Below are 6,236 nucleotides of genomic sequence, written 5' to 3'. Positions count from 1 at the left end.
TTTACCTGACACAAACCAACTCTACAATGCATTTTGGAGGGACTGCTATAGAAGGAAGTATTCCTAAGGCTAAATTGCTCTCAACAGAGGAAATAAAACCACAGCAAAGTAAAACAATTAATTACTAAGCAGAAGCAAAATCAAATAGACTAACCCCAAATTCAATCAAGGGGTAAAGAAAACCCACAGAATATGATACATAATATATAAAGAATGGAAGAGGAAGAAAAAGGGGGAAAAAAAACCACAAAACCTTTAGGTTGTGTTTGCAATAGCACACTAAGGGAATTAAATTAGACTGTTAGGTAGTAAGTGATTACCCTTAAACCATTGGTAACCACAAAGCTAAAGCCTGCAACGGCAATAAGTACATATCTATCAATAATCACCCTAAATGTAAATGGTCTAAATGCACCAATCAAAAGACATAGAGTCACTGAATAGATTAAAAAACATGTCCTTTCTATATGCTGCCTATAAGAGACTCACTTCAAACCCAAAGACACACACAGAGAGAAAGTAAAAGGATAGAAAAAGATATTTCATGCAACTAATAGGGTGAAAAAAGGAGGAGTTGCAGTACTTGTATCAGACAAAATAGATTTCAAAACAAAGAAAGTAACAAGAGACAAAGATGGACATTACATAATTATAAAGAGGTTAGTCGAACAAGAGGATATAACCCTTATAAATATCTATGCCCTCAACACAGGTTCACCTACATATGTGAAACAAATACTAATAGAACTAAAGGAAGAAATAGAATGCAATGCATTCATTTTAGGAGACTTCAATACACCAATCACTGCAAAGGACAGATCATCCAGGTAGAAAATAAGTAAGGAGACAGAGGCACTGAATGATATACTAGAACAGATGGAACTAATGGACATCTACAGAATGCTCCATCCAAAAGCAGCAGGACACACATTCTTCTCAAGTACACATGGAACATTTTCAGAATGGATTCATATATTAGACCACAAAAAGAGCCTCAGTAAATTCAAAAAGATTGAAATTGTTCCAACTAGCTTCTCATATCAGGAAGATATGAAACTAGAAATAAATTACACAAAGAAAAGGAAAAAGCCCACAAACACATGGAAGCTTAATGGCATGCTCCTAAATAATCAATGGATCAATGACCAAATAAAAAGAGAGATCATGCAATATATGGAGACAAATGACAACAGTAATAAAACACTGCAAAATCTGTGGGATGCTGCAAAGGCCATGCTATGAGGGAATTATATTGCAATACAGGCATACCACAGGAAAGAAGAGTACTCCCAAATGAACAGTCTAAACTGACAATTAATGAAACTAGAATCAGAAGAACAAATGAGGCCCAAAGTCAGTAGAAGGAGGGACATAATAAAGATTAGAGCATAAATAAATAAAGTCAAGAAAAAAAACAATAGAAAGAATCAATGAAAAGAGGAGCTGGTTCTATGAGAAAATAAACAAAATAGATAAACCCCTAGCCAAACTTATTAAGAAAAAAAAGAGAGTGTACACACAGAAACAGAATCAGAAATGAGGAAAGAAAAGTCATTATGGGCACCACAGATATACAAAGAATTATGAGAGAATACTAGAAAAATTATCTGCTAACAAACTGGACAACCTGGAAGAAATGGACAACTTTTTAGAAAAATACAACCTTCCAAGGCTGACCCAGGAAGAAACAGAAAATATGAATAGACCAATTACCAGCAATGAAATTGAAGTGGTAATCAGAAAACTACCAAGAATAAAACTCCTGTACCAGATGGTTTCACTACTGAACTTTATCAAACATTTATTAAAGACCTAATACTCATCCTCCTTAAAGTTTTCCAAAAAGCAAAAGAGGAGGGAATACTACCAAAATCATTCTATGAGGCCAGCATCACTCTAATACAAAAACCAGGCAAAGACACCACAAAAAAAGAAAATTACGTACAAGTATACCTGATGAACATCAATGAAAAAATACTCAACAAAATATTAGCAAACCAAATTCAAAAATACATCAAAAGGATCATCCATCATGACCAAGTGGGATTCATCCCAGGGATGCAAGAATGATAGTACATTTGAAAATCCATCAGCATCATCCACTACATCAATAAAAGGAAGGACACAAAGCACATGATTATCTCAATAGATGCTGAAAAAGCATTCGACAAAATTCCACATCCATTCATGATAAAAATTCTCAACAAAATGGACATAGAGGGCAAGTACCTCAACATAATAAAGGCCTTATATGACAAACCCATAGCCAACATCATACTTAACAGTGAAAAGCTGAAAGCTTTTCCTGTAAGACTGGGAACAAGAGAAGGTTGCCCACTCTCCTCACTTTATTCAACATATTTCTGGAGGTCTGAACCATGGCAATCTGACAACACAAAGAAATAAAAGGCATCCATATTGGCAAGGAGAAGTTAAACTGTCCCTGTTTGCAGATGACATGATATTGTGCATAAGAAACCGAGAAGAATCCACTACAAAACTATTAGATATAATATCTGAATTCAGCAAAGTTGAAGGATACAAAATTAATACACAGAAATCTGTTGCATTCCTATACACTAATGATAAACTAGCAGAAAGAGAAATCAAGAAAACAATTCCATTCACAATTACATCAAAAAGACTAAAATACCTAGAAATAAACCTATGCTCTGAAAACTACAAGACACTCATGAGAGAAATTAAAGAAGATACCAATAAATGGAAACACATCGCATGCTCATGGATAGGAAAAATTAATATTATCAAAATAGCCATCCTGCCGAAAGCGATCTACAATTTCAATGCAATCCCTATCAAAATAGAACATTCTTCAATGAACTAGAACAATTAGTTCTAAAATTCAAATGGAACCACAAAACACCCCAAATAGCCAAAGCAATCCTGAGAAGAAAGAATAAAGCAGAGGGGATTATGCACCCCAACTTGAAGCTCTACTAGTAAAAAAAAAGCCAGCGGTAATCAAGACAATTTGGTACTGGCACAAGAACAGACCCATAGACCAATGGAACAGACTAGAAAGCCCGGATATAAACCCAAGCATATATGGTCAATTAATATATGATAAAGGAGCCATGGATATACAATGGGGAAATGGCAGTCTCTTTAACAACTTTGTTGGCAAAACTGAACAGCTACATCCAGAGAATGAAATTAGATTATTGTCTAACGCCATACACAAAAGTAAACTAAAAATGGATCAAAGACCTGAATGTAAGTCATGAAACCATAAAACCCTTAGAAGAAAACATAGGCAAAATTCTCTTAAATAGAAACATGAGAAACTTTTTCCTGTGCACATCTCAGACAAGGAAAACAAGTGAACAAATGGAACTACACATGCTAAAAATCTTCTGTACAGCAGATGACACCATCAGCAGAACAAAAATGCATCCTGCAGTATGGGAGAGTATATTCATAATTGACATATCCAACAAGGGGTTAACATCCAAAATATATAAAGAACTCACATGCCTCAACACCCAAAAATCAAATAACCCTATTAAAAAATGGGCAGAGGATATGAACAGACACTTTTCCAAAGAAGAAATTCAGATGGCCAACAAGCACATGAAAAGATGCTCCACATTGCTAATTGTCAGGGAAATGTAAATTAAAACCACAATGTTATATCATCTCATACCAGTTAGGATGGCCAATATAGAAAAGACTAGGAACAACAAATGCTGATGAAGATGTGGAGAAAGGGGAACCCTCCTACACTGCTGGTGGGAATGTAAAATAATTCAACCATTGTGAAAAGAAGTATGAAGTTTCCTCAGAAACTAAAAATAGAAATATCATTTGCCCCAGAAATTCCACTCCTAGGAATTTACCCTAAGAATGCAGAAGCCCAGTTTCAGAAAGATACATGAACCCCTAAATTTATCACAGCACTGTTTACAATAGCCAAGAAATGGAAGCAACCTAAGTTTCCATGAGTAGATGTATGGATAAAGAAGATGTGGTACATATACACAATGGAATATTATTCAGCCATAAGAAGAAAACAAATCCTACCATTTGCAACAACATGAATGGAGCTAGAGTGTATTATGCTCAGTGAAATAAGCTAGGCAGAGAAAGACACATATCAAATAATTTCTCTCATCTGTGGAGTATAAGAACGAAGAAAAAACTGGAATAACAAAACAGCAGCAGACTCACAGAACCCAAGAATGGACTAACAGTTACCAAAGGGAAAGGGACTGGGTAGGTTGAGTAAGTTGGGTGGGAAGGGAGGGAGAAGGGGAATAGGTCCATTACTATTAGCACACATAATGTAGGGGGGCGGCATGGGGAAGGCAGTATAGCACAGAGAAGACAAGTAGTGACTCTATAGCATCTTACTGTGCTGATGAACAGTGACTGTAATGGGGTATGTGGTGGGGACTTGATAATGGGGGCAATCTAGTAACCAGTGTTGCTCATGTGATTGTGTATTAATGATACCAAAATAAAAATTTTTTTTAAATGCATGAGATGTCTGTTATGTACCTCTGGGAGGCAGCATGTACATTCTTTTCTATGATGGACATAGACTTGAATGGCTCCCCAAAGCTGCACATTGTCTTGGCCATGGTGATAGACTGTTTAGCCTAGGTGTAACTCAGTATATTATTCTAAGAGTTAAATCCTAAAGAACTATCATTTCTTTAGAAACACTGCTTTTTTTAACTCTCAAGTTCTTTATTTCCAAAATGGAGGTAATCACTTCTTAAAATTTGTTATTGATTTAATGAAATAACAGACATTAACAAATAGAGTTAACACAAGAAAATATTTGCTCTTATTAGTAAAATTTTTTGTAACAAGGATAAAATTTTTTAAAAGGGAACTTTTTTCTGAGAAAGGAATCCATGGGTGAACTGTTGGGAGTCTTTGGTTCTGTTGACTTCTATGCAATATTGTGCTTATTTGTGTGTCTCATATTTTGCTAGGGAATTATTGTGGGTGTTATTACATTTTCAGAAGAATTTATGAAAAAACCTAACAAAAATTTTTCAGACTTCTGCTTCCAGGAAAATGGAGTAAATGTATTTCTCCCCATTTCTTCAGCCACATAGAATCAAAATCCCTATGTATTGTATGTGAAACCAACATAAGAAGACTGAATGGTCAGAAGAAGGCAGAGGGCAGGATAGGGACCTGGGGGACCAAGAAACAGTAGGGTGACTGAGTTTCCTGTTTTTTGTTTTTACTTCATATATCCTGTATCTGGAGCTGAAGAAGACAACAAATTTGAAGTATTAACAAGCATAAACATAAAAAACTGCAAAGGTCCAGGAATGGGGAGCCTTGCAAAGGACTGAACATTTAGAAAACACCTGGTCTTTGTGAATCAAGCACCACAGAAACAAACTGCAGCCCAACTCCCACTCCTTCCAGTGAAGACCTAGTGGGAAACACAGAGTTGCACATACACAGATTGAAACAAGGTACCTCCATCAACTTATCATACAGGAGAAACCACAGAGAAACCTAAACTTCCAACCTTGCCAGAAAGTAACAGTTACTATATCCTTCCCCACTGGAGTAGTGTCAGTGGAAGCCTAGTGAAGAGTCACGAATTTCATCACCCCCCGAATTAATGAAGTTATTTTTCTCCTCAGCCCATGGATGTCAGTGCAGATCTGGAGAAGAGTACCTAAACACTCCTCTATTCACAGCCAGGGTGCTATCATTGGACACTTAGTTGACATTCAGAAATCCCACCCCACTCAGCAGTTATAAGAAGTTCTTACTCTCAAATGATAACAGAGACTCAGTGGGAAACCTAGACCTCCTCTTCCACCTAAAGATAAAGGAGAAACAAATGAAATTTCAGAATCAAAAAATACAATAACAAATATAAAAATTCAGTGGATAATATCAATAGTAGAATGAAGGAGAAAGAGGAAAAAATAAGTGAATTTGAAAATAAAATAATAAAAATTGTGTAATCTGAACAGAGAGAAAGTATATAGAAGAAAGGAAGGGAGAAAGGAAGAATAGAGTCTCAAGGACCTGAAGGACTATGACAAAAATCAAACATTTTTTTCATTAGGATTCTAGAAGAAAGTAGAATGAGAGTGAATCTTAAAAAACTACTTGAAGAAATAATGCTGAAAACTTCTTTGTAGAAAACACAAACCTAGAGATTCAAGAATCTGACCACTTCTGATCAGAGTTAATCCAAATATATCCACAAGACACATTACAGCAAAAAAAAAAAC

Source organism: Manis pentadactyla, chromosome 5, assembly GCF_030020395.1.
Source record: "Manis pentadactyla isolate mManPen7 chromosome 5, mManPen7.hap1, whole genome shotgun sequence".
Lineage (NCBI taxonomy): Eukaryota > Metazoa > Chordata > Mammalia > Pholidota > Manidae > Manis > Manis pentadactyla.
The sequence above is the reverse complement of the archived record's forward strand: the minus strand, read 5'-3'. Positions refer to the sequence as shown.